The sequence below is a fragment of the Euleptes europaea genome, chromosome 15 (genome assembly GCF_029931775.1).
Source record: "Euleptes europaea isolate rEulEur1 chromosome 15, rEulEur1.hap1, whole genome shotgun sequence".
Classification (NCBI taxonomy): domain Eukaryota; kingdom Metazoa; phylum Chordata; class Lepidosauria; order Squamata; family Sphaerodactylidae; genus Euleptes; species Euleptes europaea.
The window spans coordinates 22,525,652-22,546,568 of NC_079326.1; positions in this window are offsets into that span (position 1 = coordinate 22,525,652).

Sequence of the window (20,917 nt, forward strand, 5' to 3'; positions counted from 1 at the left end):
AAACCGGCTTAAAGCCTTGCCTGGGACACACCAGCATTGCAAAAGCAACTCCACAAAAGAGCTATTGACTTTTACTGCTGCCGCTTCCCTGAGACAACTCCCCAGACTTCTGACTTTTGGACTGGATTCCTGACCTTGCTCCTGCCTGCTGACTTTGCTACCAACGCTTCTCTGACTCAACTCCATGGATTTCAGACTCTCGGACTGGACTATTGACCTTGCTTCTGTGTGCCAACCTCTAACTCTGTTTCCTAGCTCCAGGCAAGCCTCAAACCGGATGCTGGTTCCAGTGCCTGCATTCAACCTCCTGTGAGCTCCAGCCTTTGGAAGCCTGAGACTCTCTGACTAGGTCAAGCTGGCACACCTTACTTCCCACTGTCTTTGCCCAAGAGGCAGAGGGTGATCTATGTATGTGAGAGAGGGCTTCTTCTTCTCCCAGCCCTCGCTCTCCTTACTTTGGGCCGCCACCACCACTCAAGCTATGCCCTTAATTGTTCTACTCATGGCATGAGGCACATATGGGGCTAAGTGCATACCTGTGTGCGTACTGTTTCACATACACCCTACTCCCTGGCAGGTAACTGCCTGTAGCACAGTCAGGAGTTTCTGATCTATACATGGAATGAGCAGTCAAGCACCCTGGGTAGGATTTTTCGACCACTGCCTGAGCCCTTTAAAAGGAAAAGATATTTATATACCAAAATACAGTCTCAATTCACTAGAGCAGCAGTTCCCAAACTGGGCTCCACAGAGCGCCTGGTGCTCTATGAAACATCTCCTAGTGCTCCATGAAGAGATTGGAAAGAAAAATTCGGTTTAGTATTTAGCAACCCTGGCAAAAGGTAAGGACCAGTGTAAGAATTCTGTGCATCGTACCACCTGTTCTGTGAAAGCTAGCAAAGGGTAGCTGAAGGGTGTGAAAGCCTGTGAACCAGCATTACCATTAAGCTTGACACCTTTCTTCTCTGCTACATTTCATTATGGTGTATACTTTTATCTTCTTTAATAAAATACCCTTTTCTCTCCTTGATTTCAACTGCCAGTCAAAATATATCAGAACTAGACTAATGCCTGCAATAATGAACAGAAATGCATGACAGCAACCCATGAATAGTAACATAAATGTCTAAGTAAATGGAAGAACTGGCTAAGAAATATATGAAGAGAGAACTGTCTTATCACCAATTTCAAGGATAATGAGAGTCAAAGAAAAAAAATACCTTTGTTACATGAGGCAAAGGTAAAGACAGAAGAGCTTGATGTTGTTTCTACAAAAAAAGTGGTGTTATATTTTTGTAACTGGGTTTATGGACAACTGCATTTGCAGTTATTGATATCAAGCCCAACCTCAACTCAAAAAGAAGATTGCAGGATTTATTTGGGGTCATGATGGGCGTACTAGGCGCGAGTGCAGGATCTGCATGCTTCTTTCCTAATTCCCTACTTCATTTCGCTTGCCTACTCTTTTGTTCCTTCTTCTGGTCTTACTACAGTTACAGATTAGTTATTGCCCCAAGCATACACACTCCACTGGACAGGAGACAACAGCCTTGGGGTTCAGTAGTTTATTTAAATAGTTAATTATACAGGTCTATGACATATCATTAAATAGGCTGACATATTGAAATGAGTGGGCTGTGCTGGGCGGCCTGGCAGTGGCTGCCTTTGTTGGGCAGAACCACCCTGAGTCAAAACTTGGCCTGTGTCTTCCGCTGGCCTGTTATCATCGCCTGGACACAATGGGCCAAGAGATGCTCAGTCCCATCCCCTTCCCTTGATGTATTAAACGGTCACTACCATGTTTAGAAAGATGTTGCTCAGTTCTGAGGGCACTCCTTCCCAGCCACATCCCACCACACAGCTCATGATGCGCTGTTCCAGACACACCCTCCATCACTGCTAATGCCTCAGGCTGTTTGCTGATCGCTCCTACCTATCGTGATCAGCCTGCCTTATCCCTGTCAAACTAGTTATGGCCTAACCAGTCCAAAGACCAGGCCTATTTAACCACTTCTACCCCCAACATCACAGAGCAGGCAGAAAAGTCCTCCTCAATAGACAACCAGAGAAAACCCCAAAAATTTCTTCTTGGCCCCAAAGGTAACCAGTTAATCCTGTGATGTTAAAGGGAGAATAGGTTGGTCAGCAGCCAGCAGAAAAGCCTGCTTGGGGGAGGTAAGGCCAGAATTTATGTAGCAACATTGCACCCCCAATTTTTCTGCTTTGAATGTGGCTACCCAATTAAATCTCCTGCCTTCCTTGTTTCTAAGGGGGGCCAAGGCAAACCAATCTCTGGCATTAATGCCATAAATTCCACTAAGTTCTGTATCACTGCTTGGTGCAGTATGAATTCAGCCTTGAATTCAGACATTCTTTTGGGTATCAACTGTCTGAAAACCACATTATCCCTTTCTCAGGCAAAGGAAGGAAGGGAGGGAGGGAGGGAGGGAGGGAGGGAGGGAGGAAGGAAGGAAGGAAGGAAGGAAGGAAGGAAGGAAACAGCCTTGGGACATGGGCTTGATTTTGCAGAAAGTTTTCTGACAAATAGGAAGGCCACCATCTGCAGGCTCAGTACCTCCTGTAGGATCTGTAGATTAATTCATTTTCAGGCTGTCCATCTACTTGGTGAAAATCCTATAAACACATCACAATAGTGCTCCAATGGAAAGATTTGTTCCAGATTCTCAGAGTGTATGCATTGACACATAGTTTGATACTGTGCTGCCAGTATGTGTTAGGAATCATTCACCACCTAGGTAAGTCTACCCAGGAAAATGGAGTAGTGAATTATTGCTATAATGCATCAAAAGCACAATAGCCAACCATCTGTAGACACACCCTGGGAAGAAAGATTTGCTCCAGATGATCAGAGTGAATACATTAGATGATTTATCCAATAACTATACCACATCGGATATCACAACAATTTTCAGCTGCGTGGGAGTAGTCAAATATCAAAGAAAGGATTATCAGAGCTCCGTTCACTTTCTCTCTATGTCTCTCTCTCACTTTCTCTCATGCACAGGATCTATTTTGGGAGTTGTTTTCCCATGATGCAGTTTAATATTACTAGGTAATGAGTATGAGTGAGTATTCTTTCCATGTGGGACTGTTGAGTTATATGGAAGTTTTCACCCAACCAGTGATGTGCCTTGGACCTGGTCCAGATGGATGTATTGTTTGACTACATTCCTCAGTGTGTGTTTGTGGGTGGGTATGAAGGGGTTGACCTGGGGCATTATCGCACCATGTCTGGGAAACGTCTGAAAAACACCTAAAGAGTGATGGTGCTCTTGGCAATTTGCTATTTCCCCCCCCCCGCACTTCTGCCTGTTCTAACGTCTCTGAGATGTCTCTGAAATGTTAGCCTTCTGAGCGCACCTCCAATGAAACAGTGCTCCCAAGAGATAAGGGGACGTAGAGGACCACCGCCTAATCGTGACGTCACTTGGGTTCCCCTCCAGCCCCCCTCTCGTCATGTCAGTGCATCTGTGCGGTATCGTCAGTGCATCCGGATGATAGGGCAATGGGCTCACATTCCCCCCTACGGCAGGGAAACCCTAATCACAACCAATGCAGGCATCCCCCCCCCCAAATAAACCAAAATGAGCCGTTCCTTGCACAGAGCTGATCACAGAGCTGCCATCTTTGCGGGTGTTGGTGCAACGATGTTGCATTTTATCGCTGGGACGAGTGGGAGAAAGATTTAAAAAAGGCAGGGAGAAACTTTGTGCCGGCACTGGAGAGCCCTGACTTTTGTGTGTGTGCGTGTGTGCGCGCATGCGGGCGGTGCTCTCTCTATTCCTCAGTCTCTCTCCCTTCCTCCTCGTGCTGCTTCCCCCTCCCCCCTCTGCCGCTCGCAGCAATTTTGCTACTTTCCCAGCCCTCGCCCTCCTCTGCACAAGCACTTATGGGGGGGAGGGGATTTAGTAGCAGTAAAGATTGGTGGATGCAAACGGGAGGGGAGGAGGAAGGTGGTGGGAGGAGAAAGGCTTTTCATTGGGTGTTGTGAAAAGAGGGGAGGAGAACAGAATAGCGTTTGTAATTGAACGCACCCCTTGGCTTGTCGGTTTTGAAACGACATAAGGAAATACATCGTGGTATAGGCGTTTTCGGAAAAAACAGATGTCTGGCGCTTCCAAAGCATTCCCAAGCTGAAACGGGAGGTCTGTGGTGCGTGGGGGAAAGAATGTAACGTTTTTAAAGGGTTTGAGAGACGTTTCCCAGACTGGGAGCGATAAGCCTTCTGGATAGCCCAGGATAGCCTGATTTCATTAGATTTTGGAAGCTAAGTAGGTTTGGAAGCTAACTAGTTAGTATTTGGATTGAAGACGACCAAGGAATACCATGGTTGCTTCGCAGAGGCAGGCAATGGCAACCCACCTCTGAATGTTTTTTTTGCCTTGAAATTTCTAGGGATTGCCATAAGTCAGCCATGTTTGATGGTGGGGGGGGGGGCGGACAAGCTATGGATGCTTCTCCCACGCACACATCAAATTGAAATTCCAGATGGCAATGCTAAATTTTATCTAATGATATACACTAAAATCTCTCATTGTCATTTCAGTCATAACAAATACAGAATGTAAAGAAATCATGAATTACTAATTAGAGGATAGTTTCAGCGGATAGCTACTGTTTCCTGTGGTCCTAATAAGACTATGGCAGATTATGTGTTGTTTCTCTGATACATTTTTAAAAACTATATATAGATATATAATATGTGGATCGAAGTCTTAAATTAAAATTGTTTGTGCTATAATAGTTATACTTTGATTGAAAGTAAAAAAAAAGTTCTGTATGCTACAACTGATATTTAACTGTTTAAAAATATCCTATTGATATTATAGGTAAAGGTAGTCCCCTGTGCAAGCACCGGGTCATTCCTGACACATGGGGTGATGTCACATCCCAGCGTTTACAAGGCAGACTTTGTTTACGGGATGGTTTGCCAGTGCCTTCCCCAGTCATCTTCCCTTTACCCCCAGCAAGCTGGGTACTCGTTTTACCGACCTCGGAAGGATGGAAGGCTGAGTCAACCTTGAGCCGGCTACCTGAAACCAACTTCTGCTGGGACTGAACTCAGGTCGTGAACTGAGCTTGAACTGCAGTACTGCAGCTTACCACTCTGTGCCACAGGGCTCTTATTGATATTATAACTGGGCTTAAAAGTTCTTCTTTTGGATGTCTGCTACAAAGCCATCCCTTACTTTTTCCTATCATATCTACAGTTCCCATATACCTGAGTAGTGTAAAAGAAGGTGATATTTAAATTACTTTTGAATTTAAAAATAACAACCTTGCAGTACAGTCCTTCAAAGAGTTATACCCTATTAAGCCCATTGAAGCCAATGGTTTTAGAAAAGAGTAACTCTGTTTAGGGTTGCACTGTAGATTATGTTAGTCTGATTATTAACAGCTGTCTTCCCCTTGGTATCGGGGGATCAAACTTGGCATGACACCTGCAAACTCCCAAAGGTTTTTAAATGGTAAAATGCTGCTGTTTGGAACTCTTATTTAAAGTTTACCCTTTCATCCATTTCCTAACATCAGTCAGCATGCTCGAGTTGTTGAATGCCCCAAAACGATTCATCGTAGAGAGAACTCCCGTAATTAAGAGCATACTGCTTTCCCTTGAATTCAAATAAAATGTAATCGGGGGGAAATAACTAAATCATTGGTGTTCCATAAATTTACCTTTACTGCAAAAATAATAGCTTTTTAGTGTATTTCAAAAGTTTGTTCTATGTAGAAAAGTGGCAACTGTAAGAACACACTTTGAAATTCAGGTGGTGGCCAATCAGCTTACTAAGAAACTATTGTTCTAATGAGACAGTTGGCCTTTGAAGATGTGCATGTAAGCCCAAAATGAGGGTAAGGGGCAAAGGTTGTTTGTCTTTGATCACATCCTCTGTTTGAGGTCAAAGGTATCATTAATGTTGTCAGCAGCGTGAATATAAATTAGGAGGAGAAGGTCAATAGGGCTTTTTACAAAACAAAAATTCAAAAGAAAGAAAAGAAAATTAAGTCCTTCCCCAGAAGATACCTGTTCACAAGAATGTAAATGAGCCCACTGGAACCCACAATAAATGCTAATGTTAGTGTAAAATTAACGTTGACTATAGCCATGTTTTAATTTGCACATAATCGCTTCTAGCATTCCCCCATTTGATCTCATATTATTCACTCACTTTCATGTCAGGTACCCAAAATACATCCAACTGAAAGTTGTATATTCTGCCTTTCTAAGGTTTCAGTCATTCCTGACCCTCTAGGTAATTGGTGTGCTGTCTTCAAAGTGCTTCCAAACTCCATCTGCTCAGAGAGTCTGAGACCCCCAAAATCAAATTTCCCATATGCTAGCACTTTGTAAAGTAAACAAAACATAAATAGCATGGTAGGTTCTCTGCTCCTCACAGTCTGGAAAGTGCTTATTAAGCTGCCTTCCGGGGCTTTAAAGAACATTATTATCGTTCTACCCAGCCAAAGGTAGGAACAGGTTGCCAACTGCCTTAATCATTCAGGCAACTGGAAACATCTCTACACATGATGGGCTTTAGGTCTGCCCAAAAGTAGTTTGCTACTGTGCTGGTCCAAATTCAAAATCTGAAAACAACCCACAACCTGCATATAAGCTATTATTAGGACCAACCAAAATGACACAAAACAATGTGCACACCTTCCTGCTCTCCAGGATGCTTCACCAGGATGGATGTTATAAAATAAAAAAAGAGGTGGGGGGCGGGAGATTTTTCAGACCATGATTTCAAGGCCTTTTCTCCCCAACATCCCTGTCCTCTATGCTGGTGGGCAAGCAGACAGCTATATAATGGTGTCTTTGGTGTTCTACCCACTTTGACACCATGACTATTTATAGTCCACCTGTCTACACATGTGGGAAGCGCCCTGTAGCACAGAGTGGTAAGCTGCAGTACTGCAGCCCAAGCTCTGCTCACAACCTGAGTTCGATCCTGACAGAAGTCGGTTTCAGGTAGCCGGCTCAAGGTTGACTCAGCCTTCCATCCTTCCGAGGTCGGTCAAATGAGTACTCAGATTGCTGGGGGTAAAGGGAAGATGACTGGGGAAGGCACTGGCAACCCACCCCGTAAACAAAGTCTGCCTAGTAAATGTTGGGATGTGACGTCACCCCATTCGTCACGGCTGAGCTGCCTCTCAGGCCCCAGGGCATCGGTCTCCTGGAACAATGCCCTGAGGGCCCTCTTCTGCTCCACCATGGAGCATGGCATGGGTGGAGTTCCAGCGAGTGTCTACGTCGCCCTTCAGGTGGTGCTCTGGCACGCTTTCTCGGGCCTGAATCTCACGCAGTGCATAGTTGTCCTTCGTACTGCGAGAGAAGTGACTCGCAAGCTGCCGGCATTTCTTGATGAGATGCCGGAACTCACGAGTCGCAGCATCCAGCCTGGATTCCTGTTGGGAGCCCAGGCCCAGGGCATCCTTGACCATGAGGTGGAGAAGGTGGGCCACACAGTAAATCTGTGTCTCCAGGCCCAGTGCCCCTGCTGCTGCCCTGATGTTCGCACCGCCGTCCATCACCATGAAGCCCATTGCGGCATCCCTGCCTACCCAGGAATCTAACTGTTACTGTTCCCTCAGGGCGGCGGCGAAGTTGGCCGCCATGTGCGCCTCCATGAACAACTGTGTGTTGAGCATAGCCTGGTGATAGCTGGCCTGGCAGCATTCTCCCTGCCTAGCACTGCTCCCCACCCTCCCACCCACGAGGTCGTCATTTTGCCACCAGTGCGCAGTGAAGGAGAGGAACCCGTGCTGCGCGTGCTGGCTTGTCCACAGGTCAGATGTAAAGTGCACAGTTCTCCCGGCAGCCCGGGACAGCTGTACCTTCACATACGCCCTGGCAACCCTGTACAACAAGGGCACAATGGTCCGTGCCATCGTGGAGCGAGCTGGGAACTTGTACCAGGGTGTCAGGTAGTGGATCAGCCTCCAGTAGGCAACCTTCTCCACTAGACGATAGGGTAAATCATCCACGGCAATCACCTCGCCGAGGAGACAAGTGTCCGTTCTCGTCGCTGCCCTAACCCCACCTCTTGGCGCCCTACTGATGCCACCCTGACCAAACATCTCAGGAAGAATAGCTTGGCGTCTCTTCTCTACAGGAGGTGCTGCACAGTGTGCAGCAGGGAGAGTACGAGGCAAGGGCGATGATCGCCTCTCCCCTGGACTGGCCCCTGGCCCCTTGGTCACCAGAGCACCGGCCTCTCTCTCCCCCTGAAGAAGCACCGCGTTGTGGTGCTTCCTCAGATGCCTCTGGAGTACGGAGGTCACAAGATGATGGAGGTCTCTCCCTTGACTGACCCGCACCCTACAGAGCTGGCACTCTGCAAACTGTGGATCCTCTGCCACCTGGAAGTACTTCCAGACCGAGGATGTGAAGCGGCCCCCACGCAGCTTGGCCGCTGCGGGTGCCTTGGGAGCAGCCTGCCTAGAGGTGCTTGGGGCAGACATGTCGTGTTTCGGGAATGCAGGGGGAGGTGCTTAATATAGACAATTGAGCTATAAAATATAGTATGAATATTTGAAGAAAAGAATGCATGCAATAAAATACGCAAAATTAAAATAAAGTGACAAGACAGAAGGTGAAATCCTAAGGACACTTTTCTGGGAGTAAGCCCCATTGTATAACATGGAACTTACTTCTGCTTAGACCTGCTTAGGATTGCTCCCAGTGTGCTTTTCTGAACAGATGTGGCTTCTTTCAGGCTTTTGCATTTCCCCCCAAAATTGTGAACAATAGCAAGAAAGAATCCATTCACATGAAATTGGCTCATCATTTTCCCCCTTGTCCTCCCATGTTAATTGATTTGTTTAAATCGGCAGATTTTTTCTATGCAAAATATTTTTCTCCCCCCCCCCAAAGCATACTTTTAAAAATAGAACTATTAAGTGAAAACATGTTTTAAAGGTCTACTCAAATGCAGGCGAGAATTAAAGAGCTGTCAGTGATGTCCTTGCAGCAGCTGGTCCAGCTATTTACTGTTATTTTATGCTAATTGATATAATTACAAAGAAAAAAAAATATTGTAGCTGAGCGATTATCCTCACAAGTGTCTCTAAAACCATAGTGTTAGGTCTATCAAAGTTGCTGGAATTACAGAGCCTCCCAAAAATAGGTGTATGTTACTGATGAGCAAATGAAAAATGATGCAACCAACTCATGGACACCCCATGAAGAAGAAGAGTTGGTTTTTATATGCCTACTTTCTCTACCATTTAAGGAAGAATCAAACTTGCTTACAATCACCTTCCCTTCCCGTTCTCACAATGGACACCTTGTGAGGTAGGTTGGGCTGAGAGCTCTAATAGAACTGTGACTAGCCCAAGGTCACCCAGCTGGCTTCATGAGGAAGAGTGGAGAAACCAACCCAGTTCACCAGATTAGCGTCTGCCACTTATTGGACGAGTGGGGAATCAAAACCGGTTCTCCAGATTAAAGTCCACCCCTCCAAACCACCGCTCTTAACCACTACACCACGCTGGCTCTCTACCTCATGAGGTTTTCAAGACAAGAGATGAGCAGAGGTGGTTTGCCATTGTCTTCCTCTACATAGCAGCCCCGGTCATCCTTAGTGGTCTTCCATCCAAGTACCAACCCTGCTTAGCTTCCAAGCTCTGACAAGATTGGGCTAGTCTGGGCTATTAGGGTGCTGTATAGCACTGCTAATCAATAGTCATTGGTCAAAAAAAAAAGACTAACGAAAGAGCAAAGAGGCTGCAAACACTTTTGCAACCACCATCTTTTCCATCATGTACCATGTTTAGGTTCACCAGAAGTGATGGAACCATGCAGACAGACATCTCAATAATGCCATGATGCCAGGGCATGGGAGGATAAAAGGCTATTTCCTGTCATGGTTATGGGACGTTGGGCCATGGATAGAGAGCCAGGAAAGGTCTTTTTTGCTTACACTTAATCTGAGACCAACTAAATGAATGCTTAGCTCAGTGGTTTTCAAACTTTCCTACTGACGATCATTGTTTGCTGAGAAAGACCTGCCTGTTGCAGAAACCACTGTGTATTACAAAGGACTGTGGGATATATTCAGTTTACACATAATCCACACTGGACTTGGCCATGTAGTACCTTGCAAGAAGAGTTTAATTCAGCCACATGCAGAGTTGCAATAGCATTATCAGCACTTTTGGAAAAGTTTAACATTAACTATCAGATGTATTTTTAAATCCATAGATCTGAGTGAGAAGACAGCGGCTTTGTCAATTTTAATGCATTGCAAATGTGTGTTCTTCCACACTGCATCTGATAGTACAGATTTTCCCATTACACACACAGCTTGCTTCTTTTCCAGGATAGGGCTATCAGAGTGGTTTATCAGGGATTCACATGCTGTATCCTATTCAAGACAGCAGGATGAAGAAATTGTAGCTGTGTGGTCAATTTGTACTGACTGCACTAGCTCAATATGTTTTCTGTCCTATTTTTCTATCACTATTGCTATTTGTCATTATAAACCACTTGCAAAATGCAAACTGTTTTACAATATTAACTTTGTCCATCCTCAACAACTGAGGGGACCTGAGTCAAAAAACAAACTGAAGAGCAAGAATATGAATTTGGATCTCTCAGATCCGTGCCTAATATGGGTATGTCCTGTATGTCTGGTTACAGTATAGTAACCAGTACAATAACTGGGTACACATTATGTTGTCTGGTTGGACTACGGTTGCCAACTGCCAGGTAGTAGCAGGAGATGTCCTGCTAATTCAACTGATCTCCAGCCGATAGAGATCAGATCGCCAGGAGAAAAATGGCCACTTTGGCAATTGAACTCTATGTCATTGAAGTCCCTCCCCTCCCAAACCCCGCCCTCTTCAGGCTCCGCCCCCAAAATCTCCTGCCAGTTGCGAAGAAGGACCTGGCAACCCTAGGTTGGACCCAGTTATGCTTATGCTTTTAATTGTTTTCAATGGTCGACCATCTTGAGCATGGCCCTGAAGAGGTAACCTAGAAAAAATCTAAATAAATAAATAATATGCTAGAAGCTAAGAGGCTCCTCCTATCAGACACAATAGTTATCTGTTAGCATGACCAGATTTGCTTGGCTTGCAATCAAAATAAGGCAGAGATCGCTGAAGACTCTATAGTAGTCAAGGAAATAGTGAATGTGTACTGTATGTATTGTATGTATCCTTATACTTAAGTATGTTTATTTTGACAGATTTATCCTTTGTAATCTTTCGCTATTAATAAGCATTACAATTTTAACTATATTTAGTATTTGCTCCATTTGATATTAATTAGCTATATACCTCTGTAACCTTTGCCAGTTTTAAGCATTTTAAGTTCAAGTGCATTTTGTACTTGTTTTCTCCCATAATATTGAGTTATGTAAATTCGCTCTATTTGATGGTCTATGACTGCAAATACATCGATTGATTGATTTCTCAGATCCATGCTTAATATGGTATGCCCTGTATGTCTGCATACAATATGGTAACCAGTACAGTAACTGGGTACACGTTATGTTGTCTGGCTGGACCCACTGCCACAGCTGAAGTTGAAAACCATGCATCAGAGGTGAGATGGGTGCTGACTGGAGTCAGGGCATTTTCTGTGGCGGCACCTTGCCCCCTTGAGGCTCGGCTGGCGCCTACTTTACTTTCTTTTAAGTGCAGGGTTAAAACACATCTGGGTGTTCTCTCATGAGCTTTTTAATGGTCCACTTCTGTTTATAGATAGTGTTTTTTTTTTAATTCTGATGCTTATTTTTTTAATTGTAAGCCGTCTTGAGCGTGACCCTGACTGAGGCAGCATAGAAAAATTCTAAATAAATAAATAATTTGCTAGCAGCTAAGAGGGTAAAGTCTGCTGCCAATACCTTTCCAGGGCTCACTCTCTCTCCCCAAGACTCCACTACCACATCAGGCTTCATGGCTCTGGGTGATAAGAGAACAGGCTGATGGGCAGGGGGTGAAGGCAAGAGCAGAGAGGGAAGGAAGGATAGTTGGTGCACAGGCTGTTCTTCCCTAAGGCCAACTCCTACCATGTCAGAGGGGAGGAAAAGAGGGTGGCAGCGGCAGCAATGGAGAACATGCTCAGTGAAGGCAAAAGCATCTTTGTTTCTGCCACTACCTCTCCCCCTTGTCTTGCCCCACTTTGCTGCGCCATTCCTCCTGCATTTTGCCCTCTTGGCTGCTAAATGAAGGCATTCCAGTTCAGTGCAGTGATGGGTGTAGCCAGACAATATGACATTTTCATTTATCTGTTATTGTACATGTGGGAAAAGAAATGTCTAGTTAGCTTTTACTCAAGTGCCTCAAGATAATAAGAGGAGGGGGGGGCACTGAATATGATGCTGCACCTAAAGCATTTCTGAGACTTTCTTGAACTATTGATGTTTCCTTTTTCAACAAGAAAAAAGTAGGCATTTGTGAGTGTGAATTCTAACTGAAGTAGGCTTTCCAGTCATACTACAGTTGAAGGACAAAGTGTTTTAATTTCACACATGAAAATGCAGCGAGGGAATCTGGAATGCTGGGGATATCAGGGAACGTTTCTGGAAAACGGAGTTTGTGCATTTCCGCATGGGGGAGATTCGTGAACATTTCCTGCATCAGGAAGTCATGCTTCTCATCAGGGAAAACATTCACAAGTCCCTACTCCAGCAGTTGCACAGATGCATGGTAACCAAACATGACTTTTCAACCTATCCAGGTTTAAAAATAACCACTTCAAAAAAAAATTGTATGGAGGGAGAAAGTCGGTGGGGAAGTCAATTATAATTAATTATATTTAATACTGAAGACATACACCTAACAATTCTTTAATTTTTTATCAATTCAAAGATTGGTATATAGGATGTATTGTCAAATGAAATGTATAGTAATTATTGAAAAATAATAAAAATATATTTTTTAAAAAAACACATGGATGAAAAAAGCTAACAGTCATTTTGATGCAGATGATTTTTCAAGGAGGCAATTATTTCAGTCTCTCACTGTTTTGCTGCCCAGTATTCCATCACGTCCCTTCACTTTTGTCTTATTAATTTCTCACCTCCCTGCTATTCATGTCCCATTCTCCTCTATGGGTCTCCCTCACAACCATCATCCCTTGTTTGTGATGAAAAGCTCCCCTCCCCCTAATCCGAGAGCTTTTATTACATTGCTATTCTGTTCCTGTTGGGCCTCACCTGGTTGGACTACACACACACACACACACACACAGAGAGAGAGAGAGAGAGAGAGAGAGAAAATGGTATATTTTGAAAGAACGTGGCAATGGATGTTTTTTCCTCACTAACATATACTTTATACATTTTAGGCTAACTATGCTGTTATATATACTGCATAATTGGAAAAGGCCACCTTCTCAGCAAATTCTGGGTGTCAAAAACTTGTGAGTGTACATACGGCTGCATTCTTGGTAGTGGTGCGCTGCTCCAAAAATGCCCTCAGCCCTCCGAACCATCGAAAGTTCTAGCCCTAACTGTTCCAAAATGGTGTTGGAGCAGGTTACCATAGAGTTTCTGGTGATTCCTCGAAAGATGTGACATCGCTTCCAGGCTTACCCGAGAAATGATGTCACGGCATCACCTCTCACGTCCCCATCTCCCGGGACACCACCAGTTGCCAATATGCCTAGCAACTCTATGCTATCAGCAGCAACCTTTTCCTTGTTTATTCTCTGTCATGTTTTGTGTAATCCTAAAAACCACCATTATTTATGCTAATCTTGCTGATAAACAATTTGCAGTCCTCGTAGGCAGCAAATGAAATCCAGGGCAGCTTTCCCCTCTGGATGCAACTGTTTTTGTTCCAACATTTTAATGCTACCATTAGATCAACTTTAGTTCTGCTTGTTTAAAGATTTGCTGCTTTGGCCTTATGGATACATTTTTTTTTGTAAAAAAAAAAAAAAAAACCAGAGAGACTCATCAATATAGAGTGATCTCGGATGTAAGTACTGCTGTTTATTGACATTATGGAATGAATCCAACACGAAGAGGGTTGTATGCCAAGATTCTACAGTCAAACTTCTGTCAGCTATAGCAAGGATTAGTTTGTAATGAAAATGCAGTCACTGGCAACAGTGTCTTACTGAAGGCACAGGTCAGTGGCAGTGTATCACTTTGTACTTCTCTTTGGCAATATGGGTCAACCCCATGCTCCCCGAACACTAATATAAAAGTGCCAGTACAACTATTAAGAGAGATCACTGCTGATACACTGTTTGCTGGGCTAGCAAAGGTGCCACACAGCAGTACGCAAACTAATATTGTTTTAAATCTCTTTGGGGGGGTAGCGGTATATTTATGTGGCCCTATTTAAAATGGCAGGAACTTTGGAGGAAAGTCCTGCCCATGTAATGATGACATGATGCATCGATTCTCTTTAATATATATGAGCCCACCCCATATTTGTACCGTCTTTATGACCCTCAGCAACCCAGAGCTTTTTCCCTGGCCAGACTTAATGTCATGCCATCTGCAATTTGGGAAGGAAGATTTTGGAAAATCCCCCTTTCAGAGAGACTTTGCCCCTGTGGTAATAAATGCATTAATCAATTGTACATGTCTTCTTCCACTGTAGATGTTATGCAGAAATTTGCAGCAAATTTTTAGGCCCTATTTTGACAAAAAAAAGTCAAATTCCCCTGATTTTCTTATTGCTTTTTTTAACTGAATAATCACTCTCCTGTTACATTGGAGAAAGTGGCACAATTTCTGAGACTTGCTGTGAATGTTCGCCAGCAAGTTAATTAGAGGGCTTTTACTAATTCTAGCATCTTTTTATCTATCTATGTTCTACCCTTGTCAACTGCAACAATTCTGTGTTACTATGTAGACACCCCCTGTTTGAGTTTATGCCAATAAAGGAGATTGTATTGTTGACATGATACATTTAAGAAATGGTGACACTCAGCAGAAATCAACAGCTTTATGCCTTTGCCCTGTATGCCAAAGAGGCACGTTTTAAATAACCAAAACCCAATGTGGATGTGGGAGTCCTTAGGAAAGCCTTGAGGCTCCACCTCAGAGTTCTACCACTGACCATTTTGGGGTCCCCTGTGGTTTACTAATCACAAAACTACTTTTAGGGTTGCCAATCTCCAGGTGGCGGCTGGAGATCTCCTGCTATTACAACTGATCTCCAGCCAATAGGAATCAGTTCACCTGGAGAAAATGGCCGCTTTGACAATTGAACTCTATGTCATTGAAGCTCCTCCCCTCTCCAAACCCTGCCCTCCTCAGGCTCCACCCCAAAAATCTTCAGGTATTTTCCAACCCGGAACTGGCAACCCTAACCTCTTCTGATAGTCTAGTGTGATCTGATGATCTCATTAGCACCTAATCCACCATTTGCGACACAATCCCAAATGTAGGTATATATAGTATAGAAAACTTCACCAGGATAAAAAGCCCCTAAATAAAGGATATTCTGAGTAAGGGCCAAACTGCATGTTACAGAACAATCTTGTGTAGAAATAGTCCAACAATTGCTTGTCCACTGAACTCCTGGAAGAAGGACATTTTTGGTGGAAACACCATGGTGTGTGTGTAAAGTGCCATTAAGTCGCAGCCGACTTATGGCGACCCCTTTTTGGGGTTTTCATGGCAAGAGACTAAGAGGGGTGGTTTGCCAGCGCCTTCCTCTGCACAGCAACCCTGGTATTCCTTGGTGGTCTCCCATCCAAATACTAACCAGGGCTGACCAAACACCATGGTAGCCCTCCTTAATATGCTACTTTTTTTTCTACAGGATTTCAGACCTATGTATTTGAAGTAACTGTTGAATAGCAATACTTGCAGGGCTAAATGGGCTGAGGAGAAGAAATTTCAGGAGAAAAATAATTGATGGGAGAGAGTTATTAAGCTCCCCCTTACTATTTCATTGAAAGCTCCCCCTCCTGAAGATAATTTCCAAAGGAGATGTGATAAGGTTGTCAGCTCTGGGCTGAGAAATACCTGAAGATTTTGGGTGTGGAGTCTGAGGAGGGCAGGGTTTGGGGGGGGGTGAAGGAACTTCAGTAGGTTATAATGTCATAGAGTCAAGCTTCCAAAGTGGCCATTATCTCCAAGTGTTCTGATCTCCATCGTCTGGACAACAGTTGTAATCCCAGGAGATCTCCAGCCATCACTTGGAGGTTGGCAGCCCTAAGATATGACCATGTGGCTCAATTATGGGGCAGTGATCAGGCCCACTGAGAGATCCCAAAGTCATTTGGAAAAAGACTTTATCTGGCATCTGGACCCCATACCATATTTGGGTCCCTCTACTATTCACAACATACTCGATGAGGACAGATTTGCTGCTACTGTCTCCCAGCAGAGCTGTGCCAGAGGCACCATGGGAATCGGGAGCCTCAGAGTAGTTTATATCCAGGTTGACTTCTTCTCTGCCGTCCTGGCTGCAATGTAATATGTAGTGTCGCCCACAGACTATGAAAAAAGGCTAATGTCTAATAAAACATCCCCAACGTTGTCACCAAGAGTTTAAAATCCATACTGGATATCAGTAAGTAGTTACTGACATCTGGCGAAGCATTCTGTAAAGTGACCTCAACCCACGCTGCTGGATTTTCTAAAACTTTACCAAAAGGAGGGTGTTTTTTATCATTGCCTTCAGAAGCTGTACAGCAAAAAGTATCCCATAGTTGCCTGAAAGCATGCATCAGCATAAAGCATTTTAAACCACTTGCTTTTTTAAAGGACACTGAAGAGTCAGTACACTCTGGAATGTACTTATTGCTCCTCTTCCCTAGTGTTCAGTCATTTATCATTTCTAGAACTGCTTAGAGGGCAAAAACAGAATGGGTGTGGGTGGAGGTTTGGGAATTAAAATAAAATAGTGGGTGGTGATTAACTGCTTCTGTCTCAGAAAGAAACCAAAAATAGACTCTCAGAAAATGAGAGTGCAGTGTCAGATTTGGACAACTAGAATGTAGCACATCAGTCAAGCATATAACACGTGGCCCAGCACGAGAGTTCAGCAGGACAACTTCATGCAGAGAGCAGAAAAACTGGAGACTGTTTTGTTGGTCTCACGTTTCTCCGATTCCTATCAAAGAATAAGTACAATTGGGTAGAAAAGTTCAATACTCCAAAAGGAAGGCCATGCTGTTGGGGACTTCGCGTGTTTATAGTTTGCCCATCTTCCCCTTAATCCACTCATTTGTCCACTGATACTGATCGTTGTGGTGGGAGAAGGGGGAGGGCTGTGTCAAAACCTGCAAGTGACAGGAGACATTCTAGATTCTTAGAACATCACCCAGAAATTATGTCACAACCCTCCCACACACTTTCTGTTGCCACAACAATCAAGCAGGCCTGGCAACTCTATCCAGTAAAAGGTAAAGGTAAAGGTCCCCTGTGCAAGTACTGGGTCATTCCTGACCGATGGGGTGACATCACATCCCGACGTTTCCTAGGCAGACTTTGTTTACGGGGTGGTTTGCCAGTGCCTTCACCAGTCATCTTCCCTTTACCCCCAGCAAGCTGGGTACTCATTTTACCGACTTCGGAAGGATGGAAGGCTGTCAACCTTGAGCTGGCTACCTGAAACCAACTTCTGTCAGGATCGAACTCATCCAGTACTCGCTCAGAATACATGAATGTATCAACAGAGGCCTGACTCTTCTGCATCCCATATTACCCACACCTGAAAGCTTTCAGTGAACAGTTGTGCTTTTTTTGCTGTAAAATAACATTGTTTTCCTTTTATTCTTCCAACTAATGGTGTCAGCTCTCCTCCTTCCATGTCTGCCCACAGTATGCCCCTTGACAGTATGAATGCCCAAACATGCCATTCTTATTCAAATGAAAATAAATTAACATACAAAGGCTTTTCCAACTGAATAAGATGACATTCCTCAGAAGGCCAACCCAGTTAAGCAAAAATAAAATACATAAAAAATGCTTTATTTTTACTTAGTGTAACTGCATGTTCAAATACTGTAAATGCCAACAATAACTTTTAAATATGCAGCTATGGAAGTAAAATGTCATCCAGTTGAGATAACTACAGATCCATGATTCATGAAGGTTCTATTAACACAACTCTTTGAAAACCCACAAGGAATGTAATTGGCTTAACTCATTTCAGATGTATATTAGTTCTTGAACTTAGAAAGCAAAAGACCAATTAGAGCAGCGAAGACAGCTGCCGTGATTACCCTAATTAAAATGTGGCCAAGTTATTTATAGAATTATACAAGGAAATTACATTAATTATCCTATAAACTGTGTAACAAACCATTAAACACAGTAATAAAATCCATCACACAACAGACTAGTTACAATACATCCATGTCAACCCCTTTGTGAAGAAAATGCAAACCATCAATCACTATTGTTCTTCACATCAACAGTGAAGAGGCTCTTCTGAATGTTGTAGGCATCCATATGCCCAAATCTCTTAAAAGGCTAGACTGTCCCAGAGTTACTAATGAAGAATTTCTTTTTAAAAAAACCCAAAAGGTAACTTCTAGATATAGCTACCATATTTTTAGAGTACTAAGTTTAGATTCATCCAATCAAGTCACATGAAGGAATGCAAAACTGTTTAACTAAAAAAAAAAAAAAAAAAAAAAACCCTCCAGAAAAGAATAGTAAATTGTTTAATCATCTCTTCAAAATGTGTTGATTTATTCCTAATTAGGAACTGATGAAGCGGCATTTTGAAATCTTTCTATCAACACAACACACATGATTAACTCATAAGCAATCAAGGCATTACAGGAAAATTAGAAGTAGGATTGCCTTTAAGTGTTGATGATCTACACCTGCAGCACACATCTGCCAGAGTTTAATTTGCACAATGAAACAACCTGTATGCCACTTTCCATATCTACAATGTTTTTCAATGTTCTTGTATACTGAGACCATTTTATTGACGCAGCATTCAACAGGACTTCCAACGTAATCTCCTTTTCTGTTGCTTAAAGTCCTACACTGAGTTTTTAAGAACTATTAGGTTCCATTTTATAGGTGCAAAAGCCCATTCAAAACATGTTTATAGAACAGAGTGGAACAAGATTGTGGCCGCAGGCCCTGTCCCAGTTTCATGCAACTGATAACAAGGAAACCAGGATTCCCAAACATTTAGAGAGAGCACTACATGAATACATGCATAGTGTCTAATCAGACCGTGTGGCGGTCACATCTCAGGGCAGCACATACAGTCTTCCATTCACAATGCTACATTTTTAGGGAATAATTTATTTAGTTAAGGGTTAAAGATAATGACCAGGTTTCTCTACCAACCCATTTCAAATATATGGTTATAATGCCCTAATTTACTCTTTTGTCAAACCAGTGTTTTTGTTTATGTAGTAATAAGCCTTAATGGTACAAAAGAATTTAAGAACTTTTTCAAAAACCACTTTCATCTACTTATGATCTACAAACTGCTCTTAGTTTTATTGGGAAATTAACAGGAGGAAGTAGGGTTGCCAACTCCAGGTTGGGAAATACCTGGAGATTTTGGGGTGGAGCCTGGGGAGGGTGGGATTTGGGGAGGGGAGAGACTTCAATGGAGTATAATGTCATAGAGTCCACCTTCCAAAGTGGCTATTTTCTACAGGTGAACTAATTTCTGTTGCCTGGAGATCAGCTGTAATAGCGGGAGATCCCCAGCCTCCACTTGAAGGTTGGCAGCCCTAGCAGGGAGCCATATTTCCCTGCCCCCACAAGTCATAGTTACCTTTCTGCTCAGAGCCCTACGGTAGATTGCAACTTCTTCCTCTTTCACTGTCTTCCCCTCCCAAATTGCACTCCCTTTTCAATGCCATTAACCCCAGCTCTCAAAACGTCCAAAATACATGTGGAAAACAAGCAGGCAAGTAATAATCACTTCTATGATACATCAGAAGATGCGGAAAGCATTGGATACTTGTCCAAGTTGCCAAACTATCCCTAGCAGAAACACACAATAGTATAAAGAAAAAGAAATCTAATGGAAATCAGTCGGGTTTATTTCTCATTGTGCTAAGATAGTAACACAGTCATGGTTCTCTTTTTCTTTCTGTTATTTTCTTCTATCGCTTGGTTCAAGTATCATTAAGCTTATATTAAAATTTCTTTCAGCGGAAAGCCACTGTTTAAGCAGCAATAAAATACATGTATGAATTTAATCTTTTTTCTGAAAACTGTGGCGTATGCAGTGTTCTCTTCACTTGTTTTCTGGAAACCTAAGCCTTTTGAGATGGCTTTGATAACCTCTCCTTCAATTCAAAATGCATGAATCCCCTCACACTTATGCACGCAGGGCTAAAACAATATTGCACTGGTACTATGAGAACTTTATTCTGTCCTGGGGTCTCGATAATTTACATTAGAACTATTAATTCACTGGAGTCAAAATCTAGTAAATAGAATCAGAGTGCAACAGCACAATGCATTTCATTATCTCAGTGTTATGATTTATAAATTAGTTATTGTACTGCAAACAATGGTAAGCAATATTCTCTGTCTGGCAAGGTGTCAACAGGTCTTGTCCTTTGATGGACAAAGATCCACCACCACCTCTCTAGTCTGGTCTGATTAGAATATCTGAAGTGTTAATTCATTTACAAGGGAAAATAGACATCTTTTCTCCACCTGCTAACAATTCCTAGATTCAGAGGTAGGGTTGCCATGTGTCTGTTAGCACTCCTTAGAGCAGGGGTGGGGAACCTTTTTTCCGCCAAGGGCCATTTGGATATTTATAACATCATTCGCGGGCCATACAAAATTATCAACTTAAAAATTATCTGGCCAAGCCCCAAGCAGGCAGCTACCCCAGATATCCCCTCCCTGCGTGTGCAAGCAGGCAGACATCCAACTGGTGGCGTACTCGCCCACCTGGTGGCACAGGATGGTCTGTTGCACCAGCCGGGCATAGTCATCCAGCCACACGCCGGAGTTGCTCCTGTTCCACATGG